This window comes from Bacillus rossius, unplaced genomic scaffold (assembly GCF_032445375.1).
Source record: "Bacillus rossius redtenbacheri isolate Brsri unplaced genomic scaffold, Brsri_v3 Brsri_v3_scf783, whole genome shotgun sequence".
Taxonomy (NCBI): Eukaryota; Metazoa; Arthropoda; class Insecta; order Phasmatodea; family Bacillidae; genus Bacillus; species Bacillus rossius.
The window spans coordinates 1-23,725 of record NW_026963012.1 but is presented as its reverse complement, the minus strand read 5'-3'; the positions used below and the strand labels follow the sequence as shown (position 1 = coordinate 23,725).

Below are 23,725 nucleotides of genomic sequence, written 5' to 3'. Positions count from 1 at the left end.
AAGATCAGAGTGTAGTATCGCTTCTCGGCCTTTTGGCTAAGATCGAAGTGTAGTATCTGCGATTCTTCTACACTTTGTCTTGGCAGCATTTTTTGTGACGGATTGCCCCCGGACCTGGTCCGGGGAGTGCGATTGACCCTGCTGGCCACTGCCTAGTGCATGCCAGCATGGGGGCACATTGCTTAGGCAACGTTAAATATCTGTTTAGATAAAATTATATTGACAATTAAAATGTAATGTATAAAGTCAACTCTCCCATGAGAATCATTCTTGCCTTATTGAAACTGCAGTTAATCTAAGGGACCAGCTTGTGCTGCAGCAAGTGGAAAGTACGGTAATTGTAAGAGCGTTGTTATGGATATACCAAGTTTTTTGTTTATTGCTGGTGAATAGTGATTCATTTGGATTGTAATACCTCGTGTCACTGTATTGAAGATATTATCAATGTACAGACCATGCTTGTGCATGTGTGGTGTAGAGTATGACGGCTCGTCGAAAGTGTACAGTCGTTTATGGAAGTCAGTAGACCTTGTTATAGCATTTGATTTAGTAATAGGGAGCCCATATAGCTCCTGGTTCATTAGGATTGTTATCGCTTCTCGGCCTTTTGGCTAAGATCAAAGTGTAGTATCTGTTCTTATCAGCTTAATATCTGATACGTCCTGCATCGCAGGACCAGAATATTAAACTGATTTTTGGAACAGGGCGGAGTGCTAGGGGCTTGCCCCACCTCCGCCGCGGGTTGGCCCGGTATTGCAGTACCACCGGGATCGGCCCACCACAAAATGTAATAAACTTTAAGTTTGTTTTAAATGTAATAAACATTGTTACCAACTTGTAAGAATGGATGATAGTGAAAAATTGATTGTTGTAATGTAATGTGCCCAAGTGCAGAGACAATACAGAAAAGTCGTGTGTACATTCAACAAATGAAGAGGAAGAGAAAGCTGATCCAGTAGGTGCTGCCAGGGGCGGCCGAACAGGAACTACAAGGATGCCCAAGGGACGAACTTGGAATGCGAGAACATGTAGGAACTTAGCAATTTTGTGTGCAGAATAATAGGAATTAATTATTTTATTTTATCATACAATGTAGTGCTTGTTGTGAATGTTTAATAAATTTAGCTGTGTGAGAAAAAATTCAATATAATTAACAATTAGGCAGTGTTAAATGATAATAATGATGATGTATTGAAAATGTATTTTGTCATGTCGATGCGTGAGTTTATGTAAGTGTGTGGTTAAGGCTTGTTGTGAAACCTTTTATTACTATTATTGTTATTCATTACTCATGTTAATATTTGTATGAATTGTATTGACTTTTTTTTATCTGTTGAACTACATGTGTTTGGTTAATGGAGTTTTACAATGTGCAATATTAATTTTGATGTGTATTTTAAGGGATGTTTCTCGGCCTTTCGGCTAAGATCAGAGTGTAGTATCGCTTCTCGGCCTTTTGGCTAAGATCGAAGTGTAGTATCTGCGATTCTTCTACACTTTGTCTTGGCAGCATTTTTTGTGACGGATTGCCCCCGGACCTGGTCCGGGGAGTGCGATTGACCCTGCTGGCCACTGCCTAGTGCATGCCAGCATGGGGGCACATTGCTTAGGCAACGTTTAAATATCTGTTTAGATAAAATTATATTGACAATTAAAATGTAATGTATAAAGTCAACTCTCCCATGAGAATCATTCTTGCCTTATTGAAACTGCAGTTAATCTAAGGGACCAGCTTGTGCTGCAGCAAGTGGGAAAGTACGGTAATTGTAAGAGCGTTGTTATGGATATACCAAGTTTTTTGTTTATTGCTGGTGAATAGTGATTCATTTGGATTGTAATACCTCGTGTCACTGTATTGAAGATATTATCAATGTACAGACCATGCTTGTGCATGTGTGGTGTAGAGTATGACGGCTCGTCGAAAGTGTACAGTCGTTTATGGAAGTCAGTAGACCTTGTTATAGCATTTGATTTAGTAATAGGGAGCCCATATAGCTCCTGGTTCATTAGGATTGTTATCGCTTCTCGGCCTTTTGGCTAAGATCAAAGTGTAGTATCTGTTCTTATCAGCTTAATATCTGATACGTCCTGCATCGCAGGACCAGAATATTAAACTGATTTTTGGAACAGGGCGGAGTGCTAGGGGCTTGCCCCACCTCCGCCGCGGGTTGGCCCGGTATTGCAGTACCACCGGGATCGGCCCACCACAAAATGTAATAAACTTTAAGTTTGTTTTAAATGTAATAAACATTGTTACCAACTTGTAAGAATGGATGATAGTGAAAAATTGATTGTTGTAATGTAATGTGCCCAAGTGCAGAGACAATACAGAAAAGTCGTGTGTACATTCAACAAATGAAGAGGAAGAGAAAGCTGATCCAGTAGGTGCTGCCAGGGGCGGCCGAACAGGAACTACAAGGATGCCCAAGGGACGAACTTGGAATGCGAGAACATGTAGGAACTTAGCAATTTTGTGTGCAGAATAATAGGAATTAATTATTTTATTTTATCATACAATGTAGTGCTTGTTGTGAATGTTTAATAAATTTAGCTGTGTGAGAAAAAATTCAATATAATTAACAATTAGGCAGTGTTAAATGATAATAATGATGATGTATTGAAAATGTATTTTGTCATGTCGATGCGTGAGTTTATGTAAGTGTGTGGTTAAGGCTTGTTGTGAAACCTTTTATTACTATTATTGTTATTCATTACTCATGTTAATATTTGTATGAATTGTATTGACTTTTTTTTATCTGTTGAACTACATGTGTTTGGTTAATGGAGTTTTACAATGTGCAATATTAATTTTGATGTGTATTTTAAGGGATGTTTCTCGGCCTTTCGGCTAAGATCAGAGTGTAGTATCGCTTCTCGGCCTTTTGGCTAAGATCGAAGTGTAGTATCTGCGATTCTTCTACACTTTGTCTTGGCAGCATTTTTTGTGACGGATTGCCCCCGGACCTGGTCCGGGGAGTGCGATTGACCCTGCTGGCCACTGCCTAGTGCATGCCAGCATGGGGGCACATTGCTTAGGCAACGTTAAATATCTGTTTAGATAAAATTATATTGACAATTAAAATGTAATGTATAAAGTCAACTCTCCCATGAGAATCATTCTTGCCTTATTGAAACTGCAGTTAATCTAAGGGACCAGCTTGTGCTGCAGCAAGTGGAAAGTACGGTAATTGTAAGAGCGTTGTTATGGATATACCAAGTTTTTTGTTTATTGCTGGTGAATAGTGATTCATTTGGATTGTAATACCTCGTGTCACTGTATTGAAGATATTATCAATGTACAGACCATGCTTGTGCATGTGTGGTGTAGAGTATGACGGCTCGTCGAAAGTGTACAGTCGTTTATGGAAGTCAGTAGACCTTGTTATAGCATTTGATTTAGTAATAGGGAGCCCATATAGCTCCTGGTTCATTAGGATTGTTATCGCTTCTCGGCCTTTTGGCTAAGATCAAAGTGTAGTATCTGTTCTTATCAGCTTAATATCTGATACGTCCTGCATCGCAGGACCAGAATATTAAACTGATTTTTGGAACAGGGCGGAGTGCTAGGGGCTTGCCCCACCTCCGCCGCGGGTTGGCCCGGTATTGCAGTACCACCGGGATCGGCCCACCACAAAATGTAATAAACTTTAAGTTTGTTTTAAATGTAATAAACATTGTTACCAACTTGTAAGAATGGATGATAGTGAAAAATTGATTGTTGTAATGTAATGTGCCCAAGTGCAGAGACAATACAGAAAAGTCGTGTGTACATTCAACAAATGAAGAGGAAGAGAAAGCTGATCCAGTAGGTGCTGCCAGGGGCGGCCGAACAGGAACTACAAGGATGCCCAAGGGACGAACTTGGAATGCGAGAACATGTAGGAACTTAGCAATTTTGTGTGCAGAATAATAGGAATTAATTATTTTATTTTATCATACAATGTAGTGCTTGTTGTGAATGTTTAATAAATTTAGCTGTGTGAGAAAAAATTCAATATAATTAACAATTAGGCAGTGTTAAATGATAATAATGATGATGTATTGAAAATGTATTTTGTCATGTCGATGCGTGAGTTTATGTAAGTGTGTGGTTAAGGCTTGTTGTGAAACCTTTTATTACTATTATTGTTATTCATTACTCATGTTAATATTTGTATGAATTGTATTGACTTTTTTTTATCTGTTGAACTACATGTGTTTGGTTAATGGAGTTTTACAATGTGCAATATTAATTTTGATGTGTATTTTAAGGGATGTTTCTCGGCCTTTCGGCTAAGATCAGAGTGTAGTATCGCTTCTCGGCCTTTTGGCTAAGATCGAAGTGTAGTATCTGCGATTCTTCTACACTTTGTCTTGGCAGCATTTTTTGTGACGGATTGCCCCCGGACCTGGTCCGGGGAGTGCGATTGACCCTGCTGGCCACTGCCTAGTGCATGCCAGCATGGGGGCACATTGCTTAGGCAACGTTAAATATCTGTTTAGATAAAATTATATTGACAATTAAAATGTAATGTATAAAGTCAACTCTCCCATGAGAATCATTCTTGCCTTATTGAAACTGCAGTTAATCTAAGGGACCAGCTTGTGCTGCAGCAAGTGGAAAGTACGGTAATTGTAAGAGCGTTGTTATGGATATACCAAGTTTTTTGTTTATTGCTGGTGAATAGTGATTCATTTGGATTGTAATACCTCGTGTCACTGTATTGAAGATATTATCAATGTACAGACCATGCTTGTGCATGTGTGGTGTAGAGTATGACGGCTCGTCGAAAGTGTACAGTCGTTTATGGAAGTCAGTAGACCTTGTTATAGCATTTGATTTAGTAATAGGGAGCCCATATAGCTCCTGGTTCATTAGGATTGTTATCGCTTCTCGGCCTTTTGGCTAAGATCAAAGTGTAGTATCTGTTCTTATCAGCTTAATATCTGATACGTCCTGCATCGCAGGACCAGAATATTAAACTGATTTTTGGAACAGGGCGGAGTGCTAGGGGCTTGCCCCACCTCCGCCGCGGGTTGGCCCGGTATTGCAGTACCACCGGGATCGGCCCACCACAAAATGTAATAAACTTTAAGTTTGTTTTAAATGTAATAAACATTGTTACCAACTTGTAAGAATGGATGATAGTGAAAAATTGATTGTTGTAATGTAATGTGCCCAAGTGCAGAGACAATACAGAAAAGTCGTGTGTACATTCAACAAATGAAGAGGAAGAGAAAGCTGATCCAGTAGGTGCTGCCAGGGGCGGCCGAACAGGAACTACAAGGATGCCCAAGGGACGAACTTGGAATGCGAGAACATGTAGGAACTTAGCAATTTTGTGTGCAGAATAATAGGAATTAATTATTTTATTTTATCATACAATGTAGTGCTTGTTGTGAATGTTTAATAAATTTAGCTGTGTGAGAAAAAATTCAATATAATTAACAATTAGGCAGTGTTAAATGATAATAATGATGATGTATTGAAAATGTATTTTGTCATGTCGATGCGTGAGTTTATGTAAGTGTGTGGTTAAGGCTTGTTGTGAAACCTTTTATTACTATTATTGTTATTCATTACTCATGTTAATATTTGTATGAATTGTATTGACTTTTTTTTATCTGTTGAACTACATGTGTTTGGTTAATGGAGTTTTACAATGTGCAATATTAATTTTGATGTGTATTTTAAGGGATGTTTCTCGGCCTTTCGGCTAAGATCAGAGTGTAGTATCGCTTCTCGGCCTTTTGGCTAAGATCGAAGTGTAGTATCTGCGATTCTTCTACACTTTGTCTTGGCAGCATTTTTTGTGACGGATTGCCCCCGGACCTGGTCCGGGGAGTGCGATTGACCCTGCTGGCCACTGCCTAGTGCATGCCAGCATGGGGGCACATTGCTTAGGCAACGTTAAATATCTGTTTAGATAAAATTATATTGACAATTAAAATGTAATGTATAAAGTCAACTCTCCCATGAGAATCATTCTTGCCTTATTGAAACTGCAGTTAATCTAAGGGACCAGCTTGTGCTGCAGCAAGTGGAAAGTACGGTAATTGTAAGAGCGTTGTTATGGATATACCAAGTTTTTTGTTTATTGCTGGTGAATAGTGATTCATTTGGATTGTAATACCTCGTGTCACTGTATTGAAGATATTATCAATGTACAGACCATGCTTGTGCATGTGTGGTGTAGAGTATGACGGCTCGTCGAAAGTGTACAGTCGTTTATGGAAGTCAGTAGACCTTGTTATAGCATTTGATTTAGTAATAGGGAGCCCATATAGCTCCTGGTTCATTAGGATTGTTATCGCTTCTCGGCCTTTTGGCTAAGATCAAAGTGTAGTATCTGTTCTTATCAGCTTAATATCTGATACGTCCTGCATCGCAGGACCAGAATATTAAACTGATTTTTGGAACAGGGCGGAGTGCTAGGGGCTTGCCCCACCTCCGCCGCGGGTTGGCCCGGTATTGCAGTACCACCGGGATCGGCCCACCACAAAATGTAATAAACTTTAAGTTTGTTTTAAATGTAATAAACATTGTTACCAACTTGTAAGAATGGATGATAGTGAAAAATTGATTGTTGTAATGTAATGTGCCCAAGTGCAGAGACAATACAGAAAAGTCGTGTGTACATTCAACAAATGAAGAGGAAGAGAAAGCTGATCCAGTAGGTGCTGCCAGGGGCGGCCGAACAGGAACTACAAGGATGCCCAAGGGACGAACTTGGAATGCGAGAACATGTAGGAACTTAGCAATTTTGTGTGCAGAATAATAGGAATTAATTATTTTATTTTATCATACAATGTAGTGCTTGTTGTGAATGTTTAATAAATTTAGCTGTGTGAGAAAAAATTCAATATAATTAACAATTAGGCAGTGTTAAATGATAATAATGATGATGTATTGAAAATGTATTTTGTCATGTCGATGCGTGAGTTTATGTAAGTGTGTGGTTAAGGCTTGTTGTGAAACCTTTTATTACTATTATTGTTATTCATTACTCATGTTAATATTTGTATGAATTGTATTGACTTTTTTTTATCTGTTGAACTACATGTGTTTGGTTAATGGAGTTTTACAATGTGCAATATTAATTTTGATGTGTATTTTAAGGGATGTTTCTCGGCCTTTCGGCTAAGATCAGAGTGTAGTATCGCTTCTCGGCCTTTTGGCTAAGATCGAAGTGTAGTATCTGCGATTCTTCTACACTTTGTCTTGGCAGCATTTTTTGTGACGGATTGCCCCCGGACCTGGTCCGGGGAGTGCGATTGACCCTGCTGGCCACTGCCTAGTGCATGCCAGCATGGGGGCACATTGCTTAGGCAACGTTAAATATCTGTTTAGATAAAATTATATTGACAATTAAAATGTAATGTATAAAGTCAACTCTCCCATGAGAATCATTCTTGCCTTATTGAAACTGCAGTTAATCTAAGGGACCAGCTTGTGCTGCAGCAAGTGGAAAGTACGGTAATTGTAAGAGCGTTGTTATGGATATACCAAGTTTTTTGTTTATTGCTGGTGAATAGTGATTCATTTGGATTGTAATACCTCGTGTCACTGTATTGAAGATATTATCAATGTACAGACCATGCTTGTGCATGTGTGGTGTAGAGTATGACGGCTCGTCGAAAGTGTACAGTCGTTTATGGAAGTCAGTAGACCTTGTTATAGCATTTGATTTAGTAATAGGGAGCCCATATAGCTCCTGGTTCATTAGGATTGTTATCGCTTCTCGGCCTTTTGGCTAAGATCAAAGTGTAGTATCTGTTCTTATCAGCTTAATATCTGATACGTCCTGCATCGCAGGACCAGAATATTAAACTGATTTTTGGAACAGGGCGGAGTGCTAGGGGCTTGCCCCACCTCCGCCGCGGGTTGGCCCGGTATTGCAGTACCACCGGGATCGGCCCACCACAAAATGTAATAAACTTTAAGTTTGTTTTAAATGTAATAAACATTGTTACCAACTTGTAAGAATGGATGATAGTGAAAAATTGATTGTTGTAATGTAATGTGCCCAAGTGCAGAGACAATACAGAAAAGTCGTGTGTACATTCAACAAATGAAGAGGAAGAGAAAGCTGATCCAGTAGGTGCTGCCAGGGGCGGCCGAACAGGAACTACAAGGATGCCCAAGGGACGAACTTGGAATGCGAGAACATGTAGGAACTTAGCAATTTTGTGTGCAGAATAATAGGAATTAATTATTTTATTTTATCATACAATGTAGTGCTTGTTGTGAATGTTTAATAAATTTAGCTGTGTGAGAAAAAATTCAATATAATTAACAATTAGGCAGTGTTAAATGATAATAATGATGATGTATTGAAAATGTATTTTGTCATGTCGATGCGTGAGTTTATGTAAGTGTGTGGTTAAGGCTTGTTGTGAAACCTTTTATTACTATTATTGTTATTCATTACTCATGTTAATATTTGTATGAATTGTATTGACTTTTTTTTATCTGTTGAACTACATGTGTTTGGTTAATGGAGTTTTACAATGTGCAATATTAATTTTGATGTGTATTTTAAGGGATGTTTCTCGGCCTTTCGGCTAAGATCAGAGTGTAGTATCGCTTCTCGGCCTTTTGGCTAAGATCGAAGTGTAGTATCTGCGATTCTTCTACACTTTGTCTTGGCAGCATTTTTTGTGACGGATTGCCCCCGGACCTGGTCCGGGGAGTGCGATTGACCCTGCTGGCCACTGCCTAGTGCATGCCAGCATGGGGGCACATTGCTTAGGCAACGTTAAATATCTGTTTAGATAAAATTATATTGACAATTAAAATGTAATGTATAAAGTCAACTCTCCCATGAGAATCATTCTTGCCTTATTGAAACTGCAGTTAATCTAAGGGACCAGCTTGTGCTGCAGCAAGTGGAAAGTACGGTAATTGTAAGAGCGTTGTTATGGATATACCAAGTTTTTTGTTTATTGCTGGTGAATAGTGATTCATTTGGATTGTAATACCTCGTGTCACTGTATTGAAGATATTATCAATGTACAGACCATGCTTGTGCATGTGTGGTGTAGAGTATGACGGCTCGTCGAAAGTGTACAGTCGTTTATGGAAGTCAGTAGACCTTGTTATAGCATTTGATTTAGTAATAGGGAGCCCATATAGCTCCTGGTTCATTAGGATTGTTATCGCTTCTCGGCCTTTTGGCTAAGATCAAAGTGTAGTATCTGTTCTTATCAGCTTAATATCTGATACGTCCTGCATCGCAGGACCAGAATATTAAACTGATTTTTGGAACAGGGCGGAGTGCTAGGGGCTTGCCCCACCTCCGCCGCGGGTTGGCCCGGTATTGCAGTACCACCGGGATCGGCCCACCACAAAATGTAATAAACTTTAAGTTTGTTTTAAATGTAATAAACATTGTTACCAACTTGTAAGAATGGATGATAGTGAAAAATTGATTGTTGTAATGTAATGTGCCCAAGTGCAGAGACAATACAGAAAAGTCGTGTGTACATTCAACAAATGAAGAGGAAGAGAAAGCTGATCCAGTAGGTGCTGCCAGGGGCGGCCGAACAGGAACTACAAGGATGCCCAAGGGACGAACTTGGAATGCGAGAACATGTAGGAACTTAGCAATTTTGTGTGCAGAATAATAGGAATTAATTATTTTATTTTATCATACAATGTAGTGCTTGTTGTGAATGTTTAATAAATTTAGCTGTGTGAGAAAAAATTCAATATAATTAACAATTAGGCAGTGTTAAATGATAATAATGATGATGTATTGAAAATGTATTTTGTCATGTCGATGCGTGAGTTTATGTAAGTGTGTGGTTAAGGCTTGTTGTGAAACCTTTTATTACTATTATTGTTATTCATTACTCATGTTAATATTTGTATGAATTGTATTGACTTTTTTTTATCTGTTGAACTACATGTGTTTGGTTAATGGAGTTTTACAATGTGCAATATTAATTTTGATGTGTATTTTAAGGGATGTTTCTCGGCCTTTCGGCTAAGATCAGAGTGTAGTATCGCTTCTCGGCCTTTTGGCTAAGATCGAAGTGTAGTATCTGCGATTCTTCTACACTTTGTCTTGGCAGCATTTTTTGTGACGGATTGCCCCCGGACCTGGTCCGGGGAGTGCGATTGACCCTGCTGGCCACTGCCTAGTGCATGCCAGCATGGGGGCACATTGCTTAGGCAACGTTAAATATCTGTTTAGATAAAATTATATTGACAATTAAAATGTAATGTATAAAGTCAACTCTCCCATGAGAATCATTCTTGCCTTATTGAAACTGCAGTTAATCTAAGGGACCAGCTTGTGCTGCAGCAAGTGGAAAGTACGGTAATTGTAAGAGCGTTGTTATGGATATACCAAGTTTTTTGTTTATTGCTGGTGAATAGTGATTCATTTGGATTGTAATACCTCGTGTCACTGTATTGAAGATATTATCAATGTACAGACCATGCTTGTGCATGTGTGGTGTAGAGTATGACGGCTCGTCGAAAGTGTACAGTCGTTTATGGAAGTCAGTAGACCTTGTTATAGCATTTGATTTAGTAATAGGGAGCCCATATAGCTCCTGGTTCATTAGGATTGTTATCGCTTCTCGGCCTTTTGGCTAAGATCAAAGTGTAGTATCTGTTCTTATCAGCTTAATATCTGATACGTCCTGCATCGCAGGACCAGAATATTAAACTGATTTTTGGAACAGGGCGGAGTGCTAGGGGCTTGCCCCACCTCCGCCGCGGGTTGGCCCGGTATTGCAGTACCACCGGGATCGGCCCACCACAAAATGTAATAAACTTTAAGTTTGTTTTAAATGTAATAAACATTGTTACCAACTTGTAAGAATGGATGATAGTGAAAAATTGATTGTTGTAATGTAATGTGCCCAAGTGCAGAGACAATACAGAAAAGTCGTGTGTACATTCAACAAATGAAGAGGAAGAGAAAGCTGATCCAGTAGGTGCTGCCAGGGGCGGCCGAACAGGAACTACAAGGATGCCCAAGGGACGAACTTGGAATGCGAGAACATGTAGGAACTTAGCAATTTTGTGTGCAGAATAATAGGAATTAATTATTTTATTTTATCATACAATGTAGTGCTTGTTGTGAATGTTTAATAAATTTAGCTGTGTGAGAAAAAATTCAATATAATTAACAATTAGGCAGTGTTAAATGATAATAATGATGATGTATTGAAAATGTATTTTGTCATGTCGATGCGTGAGTTTATGTAAGTGTGTGGTTAAGGCTTGTTGTGAAACCTTTTATTACTATTATTGTTATTCATTACTCATGTTAATATTTGTATGAATTGTATTGACTTTTTTTTATCTGTTGAACTACATGTGTTTGGTTAATGGAGTTTTACAATGTGCAATATTAATTTTGATGTGTATTTTAAGGGATGTTTCTCGGCCTTTCGGCTAAGATCAGAGTGTAGTATCGCTTCTCGGCCTTTTGGCTAAGATCGAAGTGTAGTATCTGCGATTCTTCTACACTTTGTCTTGGCAGCATTTTTTGTGACGGATTGCCCCCGGACCTGGTCCGGGGAGTGCGATTGACCCTGCTGGCCACTGCCTAGTGCATGCCAGCATGGGGGCACATTGCTTAGGCAACGTTAAATATCTGTTTAGATAAAATTATATTGACAATTAAAATGTAATGTATAAAGTCAACTCTCCCATGAGAATCATTCTTGCCTTATTGAAACTGCAGTTAATCTAAGGGACCAGCTTGTGCTGCAGCAAGTGGAAAGTACGGTAATTGTAAGAGCGTTGTTATGGATATACCAAGTTTTTTGTTTATTGCTGGTGAATAGTGATTCATTTGGATTGTAATACCTCGTGTCACTGTATTGAAGATATTATCAATGTACAGACCATGCTTGTGCATGTGTGGTGTAGAGTATGACGGCTCGTCGAAAGTGTACAGTCGTTTATGGAAGTCAGTAGACCTTGTTATAGCATTTGATTTAGTAATAGGGAGCCCATATAGCTCCTGGTTCATTAGGATTGTTATCGCTTCTCGGCCTTTTGGCTAAGATCAAAGTGTAGTATCTGTTCTTATCAGCTTAATATCTGATACGTCCTGCATCGCAGGACCAGAATATTAAACTGATTTTTGGAACAGGGCGGAGTGCTAGGGGCTTGCCCCACCTCCGCCGCGGGTTGGCCCGGTATTGCAGTACCACCGGGATCGGCCCACCACAAAATGTAATAAACTTTAAGTTTGTTTTAAATGTAATAAACATTGTTACCAACTTGTAAGAATGGATGATAGTGAAAAATTGATTGTTGTAATGTAATGTGCCCAAGTGCAGAGACAATACAGAAAAGTCGTGTGTACATTCAACAAATGAAGAGGAAGAGAAAGCTGATCCAGTAGGTGCTGCCAGGGGCGGCCGAACAGGAACTACAAGGATGCCCAAGGGACGAACTTGGAATGCGAGAACATGTAGGAACTTAGCAATTTTGTGTGCAGAATAATAGGAATTAATTATTTTATTTTATCATACAATGTAGTGCTTGTTGTGAATGTTTAATAAATTTAGCTGTGTGAGAAAAAATTCAATATAATTAACAATTAGGCAGTGTTAAATGATAATAATGATGATGTATTGAAAATGTATTTTGTCATGTCGATGCGTGAGTTTATGTAAGTGTGTGGTTAAGGCTTGTTGTGAAACCTTTTATTACTATTATTGTTATTCATTACTCATGTTAATATTTGTATGAATTGTATTGACTTTTTTTTATCTGTTGAACTACATGTGTTTGGTTAATGGAGTTTTACAATGTGCAATATTAATTTTGATGTGTATTTTAAGGGATGTTTCTCGGCCTTTCGGCTAAGATCAGAGTGTAGTATCGCTCTTCTCGGCCTTTTGGCTAAGATCGAAGTGTAGTATCTGCGATTCTTCTACACTTTGTCTTGGCAGCATTTTTTGTGACGGATTGCCCCCGGACCTGGTCCGGGGAGTGCGATTGACCCTGCTGGCCACTGCCTAGTGCATGCCAGCATGGGGGCACATTGCTTAGGCAACGTTAAATATCTGTTTAGATAAAATTATATTGACAATTAAAATGTAATGTATAAAGTCAACTCTCCCATGAGAATCATTCTTGCCTTATTGAAACTGCAGTTAATCTAAGGGACCAGCTTGTGCTGCAGCAAGTGGAAAGTACGGTAATTGTAAGAGCGTTGTTATGGATATACCAAGTTTTTTGTTTATTGCTGGTGAATAGTGATTCATTTGGATTGTAATACCTCGTGTCACTGTATTGAAGATATTATCAATGTACAGACCATGCTTGTGCATGTGTGGTGTAGAGTATGACGGCTCGTCGAAAGTGTACAGTCGTTTATGGAAGTCAGTAGACCTTGTTATAGCATTTGATTTAGTAATAGGGAGCCCATATAGCTCCTGGTTCATTAGGATTGTTATCGCTTCTCGGCCTTTTGGCTAAGATCAAAGTGTAGTATCTGTTCTTATCAGCTTAATATCTGATACGTCCTGCATCGCAGGACCAGAATATTAAACTGATTTTTGGAACAGGGCGGAGTGCTAGGGGCTTGCCCCACCTCCGCCGCGGGTTGGCCCGGTATTGCAGTACCACCGGGATCGGCCCACCACAAAATGTAATAAACTTTAAGTTTGTTTTAAATGTAATAAACATTGTTACCAACTTGTAAGAATGGATGATAGTGAAAAATTGATTGTTGTAATGTAATGTGCCCAAGTGCAGAGACAATACAGAAAAGTCGTGTGTACATTCAACAAATGAAGAGGAAGAGAAAGCTGATCCAGTAGGTGCTGCCAGGGGCGGCCGAACAGGAACTACAAGGATGCCCAAGGGACGAACTTGGAATGCGAGAACATGTAGGAACTTAGCAATTTTGTGTGCAGAATAATAGGAATTAATTATTTTATTTTATCATACAATGTAGTGCTTGTTGTGAATGTTTAATAAATTTAGCTGTGTGAGAAAAAATTCAATATAATTAACAATTAGGCAGTGTTAAATGATAATAATGATGATGTATTGAAAATGTATTTTGTCATGTCGATGCGTGAGTTTATGTAAGTGTGTGGTTAAGGCTTGTTGTGAAACCTTTTATTACTATTATTGTTATTCATTACTCATGTTAATATTTGTATGAATTGTATTGACTTTTTTTTATCTGTTGAACTACATGTGTTTGGTTAATGGAGTTTTACAATGTGCAATATTAATTTTGATGTGTATTTTAAGGGATGTTTCTCGGCCTTTCGGCTAAGATCAGAGTGTAGTATCGCTTCTCGGCCTTTTGGCTAAGATCGAAGTGTAGTATCTGCGATTCTTCTACACTTTGTCTTGGCAGCATTTTTTGTGACGGATTGCCCCCGGACCTGGTCCGGGGAGTGCGATTGACCCTGCTGGCCACTGCCTAGTGCATGCCAGCATGGGGGCACATTGCTTAGGCAACGTTAAATATCTGTTTAGATAAAATTATATTGACAATTAAAATGTAATGTATAAAGTCAACTCTCCCATGAGAATCATTCTTGCCTTATTGAAACTGCAGTTAATCTAAGGGACCAGCTTGTGCTGCAGCAAGTGGAAAGTACGGTAATTGTAAGAGCGTTGTTATGGATATACCAAGTTTTTTGTTTATTGCTGGTGAATAGTGATTCATTTGGATTGTAATACCTCGTGTCACTGTATTGAAGATATTATCAATGTACAGACCATGCTTGTGCATGTGTGGTGTAGAGTATGACGGCTCGTCGAAAGTGTACAGTCGTTTATGGAAGTCAGTAGACCTTGTTATAGCATTTGATTTAGTAATAGGGAGCCCATATAGCTCCTGGTTCATTAGGATTGTTATCGCTTCTCGGCCTTTTGGCTAAGATCAAAGTGTAGTATCTGTTCTTATCAGCTTAATATCTGATACGTCCTGCATCGCAGGACCAGAATATTAAACTGATTTTTGGAACAGGGCGGAGTGCTAGGGGCTTGCCCCACCTCCGCCGCGGGTTGGCCCGGTATTGCAGTACCACCGGGATCGGCCCACCACAAAATGTAATAAACTTTAAGTTTGTTTTAAATGTAATAAACATTGTTACCAACTTGTAAGAATGGATGATAGTGAAAAATTGATTGTTGTAATGTAATGTGCCCAAGTGCAGAGACAATACAGAAAAGTCGTGTGTACATTCAACAAATGAAGAGGAAGAGAAAGCTGATCCAGTAGGTGCTGCCAGGGGCGGCCGAACAGGAACTACAAGGATGCCCAAGGGACGAACTTGGAATGCGAGAACATGTAGGAACTTAGCAATTTTGTGTGCAGAATAATAGGAATTAATTATTTTATTTTATCATACAATGTAGTGCTTGTTGTGAATGTTTAATAAATTTAGCTGTGTGAGAAAAAATTCAATATAATTAACAATTAGGCAGTGTTAAATGATAATAATGATGATGTATTGAAAATGTATTTTGTCATGTCGATGCGTGAGTTTATGTAAGTGTGTGGTTAAGGCTTGTTGTGAAACCTTTTATTACTATTATTGTTATTCATTACTCATGTTAATATTTGTATGAATTGTATTGACTTTTTTTTATCTGTTGAACTACATGTGTTTGGTTAATGGAGTTTTACAATGTGCAATATTAATTTTGATGTGTATTTTAAGGGATGTTTCTCGGCCTTTCGGCTAAGATCAGAGTGTAGTATCGCTTCTCGGCCTTTTGGCTAAGATCGAAGTGTAGTATCTGCGATTCTTCTACACTTTGTCTTGGCAGCATTTTTTGTGACGGATTGCCCCCGGACCTGGTCCGGGGAGTGCGATTGACCCTGCTGGCCACTGCCTAGTGCATGCCAGCATGGGGGCACATTGCTTAGGCAACGTTAAATATCTGTTTAGATAAAATTATATTGACAATTAAAATGTAATGTATAAAGTCAACTCTCCCATGAGAATCATTCTTGCCTTATTGAAACTGCAGTTAATCTAAGGGACCAGCTTGTGCTGCAGCAAGTGGAAAGTACGGTAATTGTAAGAGCGTTGTTATGGATATACCAAGTTTTTTGTTTATTGCTGGTGAATAGTGATTCATTTGGATTGTAATACCTCGTGTCACTGTATTGAAGATATTATCAATGTACAGACCATGCTTGTGCATGTGTGGTGTAGAGTATGACGGCTCGTCGAAAGTGTACAGTCGTTTATGGAAGTCAGTAGACCTTGTTATAGCATTTGATTTAGTAATAGGGAGCCCATATAGCTCCTGGTTCATTAGGATTGTTATCGCTTCTCGGCCTTTTGGCTAAGATCAAAGTGTAGTATCTGTTCTTATCAGCTTAATATCTGATACGTCCTGCATCGCAGGACCAGAATATTAAACTGATTTTTGGAACAGGGCGGAGTGCTAGGGGCTTGCCCCACCTCCGCCGCGGGTTGGCCCGGTATTGCAGTACCACCGGGATCGGCCCACCACAAAATGTAATAAACTTTAAGTTTGTTTTAAATGTAATAAACATTGTTACCAACTTGTAAGAATGGATGATAGTGAAAAATTGATTGTTGTAATGTAATGTGCCCAAGTGCAGAGACAATACAGAAAAGTCGTGTGTACATTCAACAAATGAAGAGGAAGAGAAAGCTGATCCAGTAGGTGCTGCCAGGGGCGGCCGAACAGGAACTACAAGGATGCCCAAGGGACGAACTTGGAATGCGAGAACATGTAGGAACTTAGCAATTTTGTGTGCAGAATAATAGGAATTAATTATTTTATTTTATCATACAATGTAGTGCTTGTTGTGAATGTTTAATAAATTTAGCTGTGTGAGAAAAAATTCAATATAATTAACAATTAGGCAGTGTTAAATGATAATAATGATGATGTATTGAAAATGTATTTTGTCATGTCGATGCGTGAGTTTATGTAAGTGTGTGGTTAAGGCTTGTTGTGAAACCTTTTATTACTATTATTGTTATTCATTACTCATGTTAATATTTGTATGAATTGTATTGACTTTTTTTTATCTGTTGAACTACATGTGTTTGGTTAATGGAGTTTTACAATGTGCAATATTAATTTTGATGTGTATTTTAAGGGATGTTTCTCGGCCTTTCGGCTAAGATCAGAGTGTAGTATCGCTTCTCGGCCTTTTGGCTAAGATCGAAGTGTAGTATCTGCGATTCTTCTACACTTTGTCTTGGCAGCATTTTTTGTGACGGATTGCCCCCGGACCTGGTCCGGGGAGTGCGATTGACCCTGCTGGCCACTGCCTAGTGCATGCCAGCATGGGGGCACATTGCTTAGGCAACGTTAAATATCTGTTTAGATAAAATTATATTGACAATTAAAATGTAATGTATAAAGTCAACTCTCCCATGAGAATCATTCTTGCCTTATTGAAACTGCAGTTAATCTAAGGGACCAGCTTGTGCTGCAGCAAGTGGAAAGTACGGTAATTGTAAGAGCGTTGTTATGGATATACCAAGTTTTTTGTTTATTGCTGGTGAATAGTGATTCATTTGGATTGTAATACCTCGTGTCACTGTATTGAAGATATTATCAATGTACAGACCATGCTTGTGCATGTGTGGTGTAGAGTATGACGGCTCGTCGAAAGTGTACAGTCGTTTATGGAAGTCAGTAGACCTTGTTATAGCATTTGATTTAGTAATAGGGAGCCCATATAGCTCCTGGTTCATTAGGATTGTTATCGCTTCTCGGCCTTTTGGCTAAGATCAAAGTGTAGTATCTGTTCTTATCAGCTTAATATCTGATACGTCCTGCATCGCAGGACCAGAATATTAAACTGATTTTTGGAACAGGGCGGAGTGCTAGGGGCTTGCCCCACCTCCGCCGCGGGTTGGCCCGGTATTGCAGTACCACCGGGATCGGCCCACCACAAAATGTAATAAACTTTAAGTTTGTTTTAAATGTAATAAACATTGTTACCAACTTGTAAGAATGGATGATAGTGAAAAATTGATTGTTGTAATGTAATGTGCCCAAGTGCAGAGACAATACAGAAAAGTCGTGTGTACATTCAACAAATGAAGAGGAAGAGAAAGCTGATCCAGTAGGTGCTGCCAGGGGCGGCCGAACAGGAACTACAAGGATGCCCAAGGGACGAACTTGGAATGCGAGAACATGTAGGAACTTAGCAATTTTGTGTGCAGAATAATAGGAATTAATTATTTTATTTTATCATACAATGTAGTGCTTGTTGTGAATGTTTAATAAATTTAGCTGTGTGAGAAAAAATTCAATATAATTAACAATTAGGCAGTGTTAAATGATAATAATGATGATGTATTGAAAATGTATTTTGTCATGTCGATGCGTGAGTTTATGTAAGTGTGTGGTTAAGGCTTGTTGTGAAACCTTTTATTACTATTATTGTTATTCATTACTCATGTTAATATTTGTATGAATTGTATTGACTTTTTTTTATCTGTTGAACTACATGTGTTTGGTTAATGGAGTTTTACAATGTGCAATATTAATTTTGATGTGTATTTTAAGGGATGTTTCTCGGCCTTTCGGCTAAGATCAGAGTGTAGTATCGCTTCTCGGCCTTTTGGCTAAGATCGAAGTGTAGTATCTGCGATTCTTCTACACTTTGTCTTGGCAGCATTTTTTGTGACGGATTGCCCCCGGACCTGGTCCGGGGAGTGCGATTGACCCTGCTGGCCACTGCCTAGTGCATGCCAGCATGGGGGCACATTGCTTAGGCAACGTTAAATATCTGTTTAGATAAAATTATATTGACAATTAAAATGTAATGTATAAAGTCAACTCTCCCATGAGAATCATTCTTGCCTTATTGAAACTGCAGTTAATCTAAGGGACCAGCTTGTGCTGCAGCAAGTGGAAAGTACGGTAATTGTAAGAGCGTTGTTATGGATATACCAAGTTTTTTGTTTATTGCTGGTGAATAGTGATTCATTTGGATTGTAATACCTCGTGTCACTGTATTGAAGATATTATCAATGTACAGACCATGCTTGTGCATGTGTGGTGTAGAGTATGACGGCTCGTCGAAAGTGTACAGTCGTTTATGGAAGTCAGTAGACCTTGTTATAGCATTTGATTTAGTAATAGGGAGCCCATATAGCTCCTGGTTCATTAGGATTGTTATCGCTTCTCGGCCTTTTGGCTAAGATCAAAGTGTAGTATCTGTTCTTATCAGCTTAATATCTGATACGTCCTGCATCGCAGGACCAGAATATTAAACTGATTTTTGGAACAGGGCGGAGTGCTAGGGGCTTGCCCCACCTCCGCCGCGGGTTGGCCCGGTATTGCAGTACCACCGGGATCGGCCCACCACAAAATGTAATAAACTTTAAGTTTGTTTTAAATGTAATAAACATTGTTACCAACTTGTAAGAATGGATGATAGTGAAAAATTGATTGTTGTAATGTAATGTGCCCAAGTGCAGAGACAATACAGAAAAGTCGTGTGTACATTCAACAAATGAAGAGGAAGAGAAAGCTGATCCAGTAGGTGCTGCCAGGGGCGGCCGAACAGGAACTACAAGGATGCCCAAGGGACGAACTTGGAATGCGAGAACATGTAGGAACTTAGCAATTTTGTGTGCAGAATAATAGGAATTAATTATTTTATTTTATCATACAATGTAGTGCTTGTTGTGAATGTTTAATAAATTTAGCTGTGTGAGAAAAAATTCAATATAATTAACAATTAGGCAGTGTTAAATGATAATAATGATGATGTATTGAAAATGTATTTTGTCATGTCGATGCGTGAGTTTATGTAAGTGTGTGGTTAAGGCTTGTTGTGAAACCTTTTATTACTATTATTGTTATTCATTACTCATGTTAATATTTGTATGAATTGTATTGACTTTTTTTTATCTGTTGAACTACATGTGTTTGGTTAATGGAGTTTTACAATGTGCAATATTAATTTTGATGTGTATTTTAAGGGATGTTTCTCGGCCTTTCGGCTAAGATCAGAGTGTAGTATCGCTTCTCGGCCTTTTGGCTAAGATCGAAGTGTAGTATCTGCGATTCTTCTACACTTTGTCTTGGCAGCATTTTTTGTGACGGATTGCCCCCGGACCTGGTCCGGGGAGTGCGATTGACCCTGCTGGCCACTGCCTAGTGCATGCCAGCATGGGGGCACATTGCTTAGGCAACGTTAAATATCTGTTTAGATAAAATTATATTGACAATTAAAATGTAATGTATAAAGTCAACTCTCCCATGAGAATCATTCTTGCCTTATTGAAACTGCAGTTAATCTAAGGGACCAGCTTGTGCTGCAGCAAGTGGAAAGTACGGTAATTGTAAGAGCGTTGTTATGGATATACCAAGTTTTTTGTTTATTGCTGGTGAATAGTGATTCATTTGGATTGTAATACCTCGTGTCACTGTATTGAAGATATTATCAATGTACAGACCATGCTTGTGCATGTGTGGTGTAGAGTATGACGGCTCGTCGAAAGTGTACAGTCGTTTATGGAAGTCAGTAGACCTTGTTATAGCATTTGATTTAGTAATAGGGAGCCCATATAGCTCCTGGTTCATTAGGATTGTTATCGCTTCTCGGCCTTTTGGCTAAGATCAAAGTGTAGTATCTGTTCTTATCAGCTTAATATCTGATACGTCCTGCATCGCAGGACCAGAATATTAAACTGATTTTTGGAACAGGGCGGAGTGCTAGGGGCTTGCCCCACCTCCGCCGCGGGTTGGCCCGGTATTGCAGTACCACCGGGATCGGCCCACCACAAAATGTAATAAACTTTAAGTTTGTTTTAAATGTAATAAACATTGTTACCAACTTGTAAGAATGGATGATAGTGAAAAATTGATTGTTGTAATGTAATGTGCCCAAGTGCAGAGACAATACAGAAAAGTCGTGTGTACATTCAACAAATGAAGAGGAAGAGAAAGCTGATCCAGTAGGTGCTGCCAGGGGCGGCCGAACAGGAACTACAAGGATGCCCAAGGGACGAACTTGGAATGCGAGAACATGTAGGAACTTAGCAATTTTGTGTGCAGAATAATAGGAATTAATTATTTTATTTTATCATACAATGTAGTGCTTGTTGTGAATGTTTAATAAATTTAGCTGTGTGAGAAAAAATTCAATATAATTAACAATTAGGCAGTGTTAAATGATAATAATGATGATGTATTGAAAATGTATTTTGTCATGTCGATGCGTGAGTTTATGTAAGTGTGTGGTTAAGGCTTGTTGTGAAACCTTTTATTACTATTATTGTTATTCATTACTCATGTTAATATTTGTATGAATTGTATTGACTTTTTTTTATCTGTTGAACTACATGTGTTTGGTTAATGGAGTTTTACAATGTGCAATATTAATTTTGATGTGTATTTTAAGGGATGTTTCTCGGCCTTTCGGCTAAGATCAGAGTGTAGTATCGCTTCTCGGCCTTTTGGCTAAGATCGAAGTGTAGTATCTGCGATTCTTCTACACTTTGTCTTGGCAGCATTTTTTGTGACGGATTGCCCCCGGACCTGGTCCGGGGAGTGCGATTGACCCTGCTGGCCACTGCCTAGTGCATGCCAGCATGGGGGCACATTGCTTAGGCAACGTTAAATATCTGTTTAGATAAAATTATATTGACAATTAAAATGTAATGTATAAAGTCAACTCTCCCATGAGAATCATTCTTGCCTTATTGAAACTGCAGTTAATCTAAGGGACCAGCTTGTGCTGCAGCAAGTGGAAAGTACGGTAATTGTAAGAGCGTTGTTATGGATATACCAAGTTTTTTGTTTATTGCTGGTGAATAGTGATTCATTTGGATTGTAATACCTCGTGTCACTGTATTGAAGATATTATCAATGTACAGACCATGCTTGTGCATGTGTGGTGTAGAGTATGACGGCTCGTCGAAAGTGTACAGTCGTTTATGGAAGTCAGTAGACCTTGTTATAGCATTTGATTTAGTAATAGGGAGCCCATATAGCTCCTGGTTCATTAGGATTGTTATCGCTTCTCGGCCTTTTGGCTAAGATCAAAGTGTAGTATCTGTTCTTATCAGCTTAATATCTGATACGTCCTGCATCGCAGGACCAGAATATTAAACTGATTTTTGGAACAGGGCGGAGTGCTAGGGGCTTGCCCCACCTCCGCCGCGGGTTGGCCCGGTATTGCAGTACCACCGGGATCGGCCCACCACAAAATGTAATAAACTTTAAGTTTGTTTTAAATGTAATAAACATTGTTACCAACTTGTAAGAATGGATGATAGTGAAAAATTGATTGTTGTAATGTAATGTGCCCAAGTGCAGAGACAATACAGAAAAGTCGTGTGTACATTCAACAAATGAAGAGGAAGAGAAAGCTGATCCAGTAGGTGCTGCCAGGGGCGGCCGAACAGGAACTACAAGGATGCCCAAGGGACGAACTTGGAATGCGAGAACATGTAGGAACTTAGCAATTTTGTGTGCAGAATAATAGGAATTAATTATTTTATTTTATCATACAATGTAGTGCTTGTTGTGAATGTTTAATAAATTTAGCTGTGTGAGAAAAAATTCAATATAATTAACAATTAGGCAGTGTTAAATGATAATAATGATGATGTATTGAAAATGTATTTTGTCATGTCGATGCGTGAGTTTATGTAAGTGTGTGGTTAAGGCTTGTTGTGAAACCTTTTATTACTATTATTGTTATTCATTACTCATGTTAATATTTGTATGAATTGTATTGACTTTTTTTTATCTGTTGAACTACATGTGTTTGGTTAATGGAGTTTTACAATGTGCAATATTAATTTTGATGTGTATTTTAAGGGATGTTTCTCGGCCTTTCGGCTAAGATCAGAGTGTAGTATCGCTTCTCGGCCTTTTGGCTAAGATCGAAGTGTAGTATCTGCGATTCTTCTACACTTTGTCTTGGCAGCATTTTTTGTGACGGATTGCCCCCGGACCTGGTCCGGGGAGTGCGATTGACCCTGCTGGCCACTGCCTAGTGCATGCCAGCATGGGGGCACATTGCTTAGGCAACGTTAAATATCTGTTTAGATAAAATTATATTGACAATTAAAATGTAATGTATAAAGTCAACTCTCCCATGAGAATCATTCTTGCCTTATTGAAACTGCAGTTAATCTAAGGGACCAGCTTGTGCTGCAGCAAGTGGAAAGTACGGTAATTGTAAGAGCGTTGTTATGGATATACCAAGTTTTTTGTTTATTGCTGGTGAATAGTGATTCATTTGGATTGTAATACCTCGTGTCACTGTATTGAAGATATTATCAATGTACAGACCATGCTTGTGCATGTGTGGTGTAGAGTATGACGGCTCGTCGAAAGTGTACAGTCGTTTATGGAAGTCAGTAGACCTTGTTATAGCATTTGATTTAGTAATAGGGAGCCCATATAGCTCCTGGTTCATTAGGATTGTTATCGCTTCTCGGCCTTTTGGCTAAGATCAAAGTGTAGTATCTGTTCTTATCAGCTTAATATCTGATACGTCCTGCATCGCAGGACCAGAATATTAAACTGATTTTTGGAACAGGGCGGAGTGCTAGGGGCTTGCCCCACCTCCGCCGCGGGTTGGCCCGGTATTGCAGTACCACCGGGATCGGCCCACCACAAAATGTAATAAACTTTAAGTTTGTTTTAAATGTAATAAACATTGTTACCAACTTGTAAGAATGGATGATAGTGAAAAATTGATTGTTGTAATGTAATGTGCCCAAGTGCAGAGACAATACAGAAAAGTCGTGTGTACATTCAACAAATGAAGAG

General features: G+C 38.9%; 17 non-coding genes and 17 pseudogenes across 17 annotated transcripts; all 34 read left to right on the top strand.

Annotated features, from left to right (window-relative positions):
- Positions 1 to 16: 16 nt before the first annotated feature.
- Positions 17 to 181, top strand: LOC134545557 (U2 spliceosomal RNA; annotated as a pseudogene).
- A 410-nt stretch (positions 182 to 591) lies between these two features.
- On the top strand, positions 592 to 784 carry LOC134545540 (U2 spliceosomal RNA). Its single transcript, XR_010078626.1, has one exon. It is a non-coding gene; the product is annotated as a U2 spliceosomal RNA (small nuclear RNA).
- Positions 785 to 1,440: 656 nt separating this feature from the next.
- On the top strand, positions 1,441 to 1,605 carry LOC134545556 (U2 spliceosomal RNA; annotated as a pseudogene).
- A 412-nt stretch (positions 1,606 to 2,017) lies between these two features.
- LOC134545539 (U2 spliceosomal RNA) lies at positions 2,018 to 2,210 on the top strand. The gene has a single exon (XR_010078625.1). It is a non-coding gene; the product is annotated as a U2 spliceosomal RNA (small nuclear RNA).
- Positions 2,211 to 2,866: 656 nt separating this feature from the next.
- LOC134545555 (U2 spliceosomal RNA) lies at positions 2,867 to 3,031 on the top strand (annotated as a pseudogene).
- Positions 3,032 to 3,441: 410 nt separating this feature from the next.
- Positions 3,442 to 3,634, top strand: LOC134545537 (U2 spliceosomal RNA). The gene has a single exon (XR_010078623.1). It is a non-coding gene; the product is annotated as a U2 spliceosomal RNA (small nuclear RNA).
- Positions 3,635 to 4,290: 656 nt separating this feature from the next.
- On the top strand, positions 4,291 to 4,455 carry LOC134545554 (U2 spliceosomal RNA; annotated as a pseudogene).
- Positions 4,456 to 4,865: 410 nt separating this feature from the next.
- LOC134545536 (U2 spliceosomal RNA) lies at positions 4,866 to 5,058 on the top strand. Its single transcript, XR_010078622.1, has one exon. It is a non-coding gene; the product is annotated as a U2 spliceosomal RNA (small nuclear RNA).
- A 656-nt stretch (positions 5,059 to 5,714) lies between these two features.
- Positions 5,715 to 5,879, top strand: LOC134545553 (U2 spliceosomal RNA; annotated as a pseudogene).
- Positions 5,880 to 6,289: 410 nt separating this feature from the next.
- LOC134545535 (U2 spliceosomal RNA) lies at positions 6,290 to 6,482 on the top strand. The gene has a single exon (XR_010078621.1). It is a non-coding gene; the product is annotated as a U2 spliceosomal RNA (small nuclear RNA).
- A 656-nt stretch (positions 6,483 to 7,138) lies between these two features.
- Positions 7,139 to 7,303, top strand: LOC134545552 (U2 spliceosomal RNA; annotated as a pseudogene).
- Positions 7,304 to 7,713: 410 nt separating this feature from the next.
- Positions 7,714 to 7,906, top strand: LOC134545534 (U2 spliceosomal RNA). Its single transcript, XR_010078620.1, has one exon. It is a non-coding gene; the product is annotated as a U2 spliceosomal RNA (small nuclear RNA).
- Positions 7,907 to 8,562: 656 nt separating this feature from the next.
- LOC134545551 (U2 spliceosomal RNA) lies at positions 8,563 to 8,727 on the top strand (annotated as a pseudogene).
- A 410-nt stretch (positions 8,728 to 9,137) lies between these two features.
- On the top strand, positions 9,138 to 9,330 carry LOC134545532 (U2 spliceosomal RNA). Its single transcript, XR_010078619.1, has one exon. It is a non-coding gene; the product is annotated as a U2 spliceosomal RNA (small nuclear RNA).
- Positions 9,331 to 9,986: 656 nt separating this feature from the next.
- On the top strand, positions 9,987 to 10,151 carry LOC134545550 (U2 spliceosomal RNA; annotated as a pseudogene).
- Positions 10,152 to 10,561: 410 nt separating this feature from the next.
- LOC134545531 (U2 spliceosomal RNA) lies at positions 10,562 to 10,754 on the top strand. The gene has a single exon (XR_010078618.1). It is a non-coding gene; the product is annotated as a U2 spliceosomal RNA (small nuclear RNA).
- Positions 10,755 to 11,410: 656 nt separating this feature from the next.
- On the top strand, positions 11,411 to 11,575 carry LOC134545548 (U2 spliceosomal RNA; annotated as a pseudogene).
- Positions 11,576 to 11,985: 410 nt separating this feature from the next.
- On the top strand, positions 11,986 to 12,178 carry LOC134545530 (U2 spliceosomal RNA). The gene has a single exon (XR_010078617.1). It is a non-coding gene; the product is annotated as a U2 spliceosomal RNA (small nuclear RNA).
- Positions 12,179 to 12,834: 656 nt separating this feature from the next.
- On the top strand, positions 12,835 to 13,001 carry LOC134545558 (U2 spliceosomal RNA; annotated as a pseudogene).
- A 410-nt stretch (positions 13,002 to 13,411) lies between these two features.
- On the top strand, positions 13,412 to 13,604 carry LOC134545529 (U2 spliceosomal RNA). The gene has a single exon (XR_010078616.1). It is a non-coding gene; the product is annotated as a U2 spliceosomal RNA (small nuclear RNA).
- A 656-nt stretch (positions 13,605 to 14,260) lies between these two features.
- LOC134545547 (U2 spliceosomal RNA) lies at positions 14,261 to 14,425 on the top strand (annotated as a pseudogene).
- Positions 14,426 to 14,835: 410 nt separating this feature from the next.
- LOC134545528 (U2 spliceosomal RNA) lies at positions 14,836 to 15,028 on the top strand. The gene has a single exon (XR_010078615.1). It is a non-coding gene; the product is annotated as a U2 spliceosomal RNA (small nuclear RNA).
- Positions 15,029 to 15,684: 656 nt separating this feature from the next.
- On the top strand, positions 15,685 to 15,849 carry LOC134545546 (U2 spliceosomal RNA; annotated as a pseudogene).
- A 410-nt stretch (positions 15,850 to 16,259) lies between these two features.
- LOC134545527 (U2 spliceosomal RNA) lies at positions 16,260 to 16,452 on the top strand. The gene has a single exon (XR_010078614.1). It is a non-coding gene; the product is annotated as a U2 spliceosomal RNA (small nuclear RNA).
- A 656-nt stretch (positions 16,453 to 17,108) lies between these two features.
- Positions 17,109 to 17,273, top strand: LOC134545545 (U2 spliceosomal RNA; annotated as a pseudogene).
- Positions 17,274 to 17,683: 410 nt separating this feature from the next.
- Positions 17,684 to 17,876, top strand: LOC134545560 (U2 spliceosomal RNA). Its single transcript, XR_010078629.1, has one exon. It is a non-coding gene; the product is annotated as a U2 spliceosomal RNA (small nuclear RNA).
- Positions 17,877 to 18,532: 656 nt separating this feature from the next.
- On the top strand, positions 18,533 to 18,697 carry LOC134545544 (U2 spliceosomal RNA; annotated as a pseudogene).
- Positions 18,698 to 19,107: 410 nt separating this feature from the next.
- On the top strand, positions 19,108 to 19,300 carry LOC134545559 (U2 spliceosomal RNA). The gene has a single exon (XR_010078628.1). It is a non-coding gene; the product is annotated as a U2 spliceosomal RNA (small nuclear RNA).
- A 656-nt stretch (positions 19,301 to 19,956) lies between these two features.
- On the top strand, positions 19,957 to 20,121 carry LOC134545543 (U2 spliceosomal RNA; annotated as a pseudogene).
- Positions 20,122 to 20,531: 410 nt separating this feature from the next.
- LOC134545549 (U2 spliceosomal RNA) lies at positions 20,532 to 20,724 on the top strand. Its single transcript, XR_010078627.1, has one exon. It is a non-coding gene; the product is annotated as a U2 spliceosomal RNA (small nuclear RNA).
- A 656-nt stretch (positions 20,725 to 21,380) lies between these two features.
- Positions 21,381 to 21,545, top strand: LOC134545542 (U2 spliceosomal RNA; annotated as a pseudogene).
- A 410-nt stretch (positions 21,546 to 21,955) lies between these two features.
- On the top strand, positions 21,956 to 22,148 carry LOC134545538 (U2 spliceosomal RNA). The gene has a single exon (XR_010078624.1). It is a non-coding gene; the product is annotated as a U2 spliceosomal RNA (small nuclear RNA).
- A 656-nt stretch (positions 22,149 to 22,804) lies between these two features.
- Positions 22,805 to 22,969, top strand: LOC134545541 (U2 spliceosomal RNA; annotated as a pseudogene).
- Positions 22,970 to 23,379: 410 nt separating this feature from the next.
- Positions 23,380 to 23,572, top strand: LOC134545526 (U2 spliceosomal RNA). The gene has a single exon (XR_010078613.1). It is a non-coding gene; the product is annotated as a U2 spliceosomal RNA (small nuclear RNA).
- Positions 23,573 to 23,725: the final 153 nt, after the last annotated feature.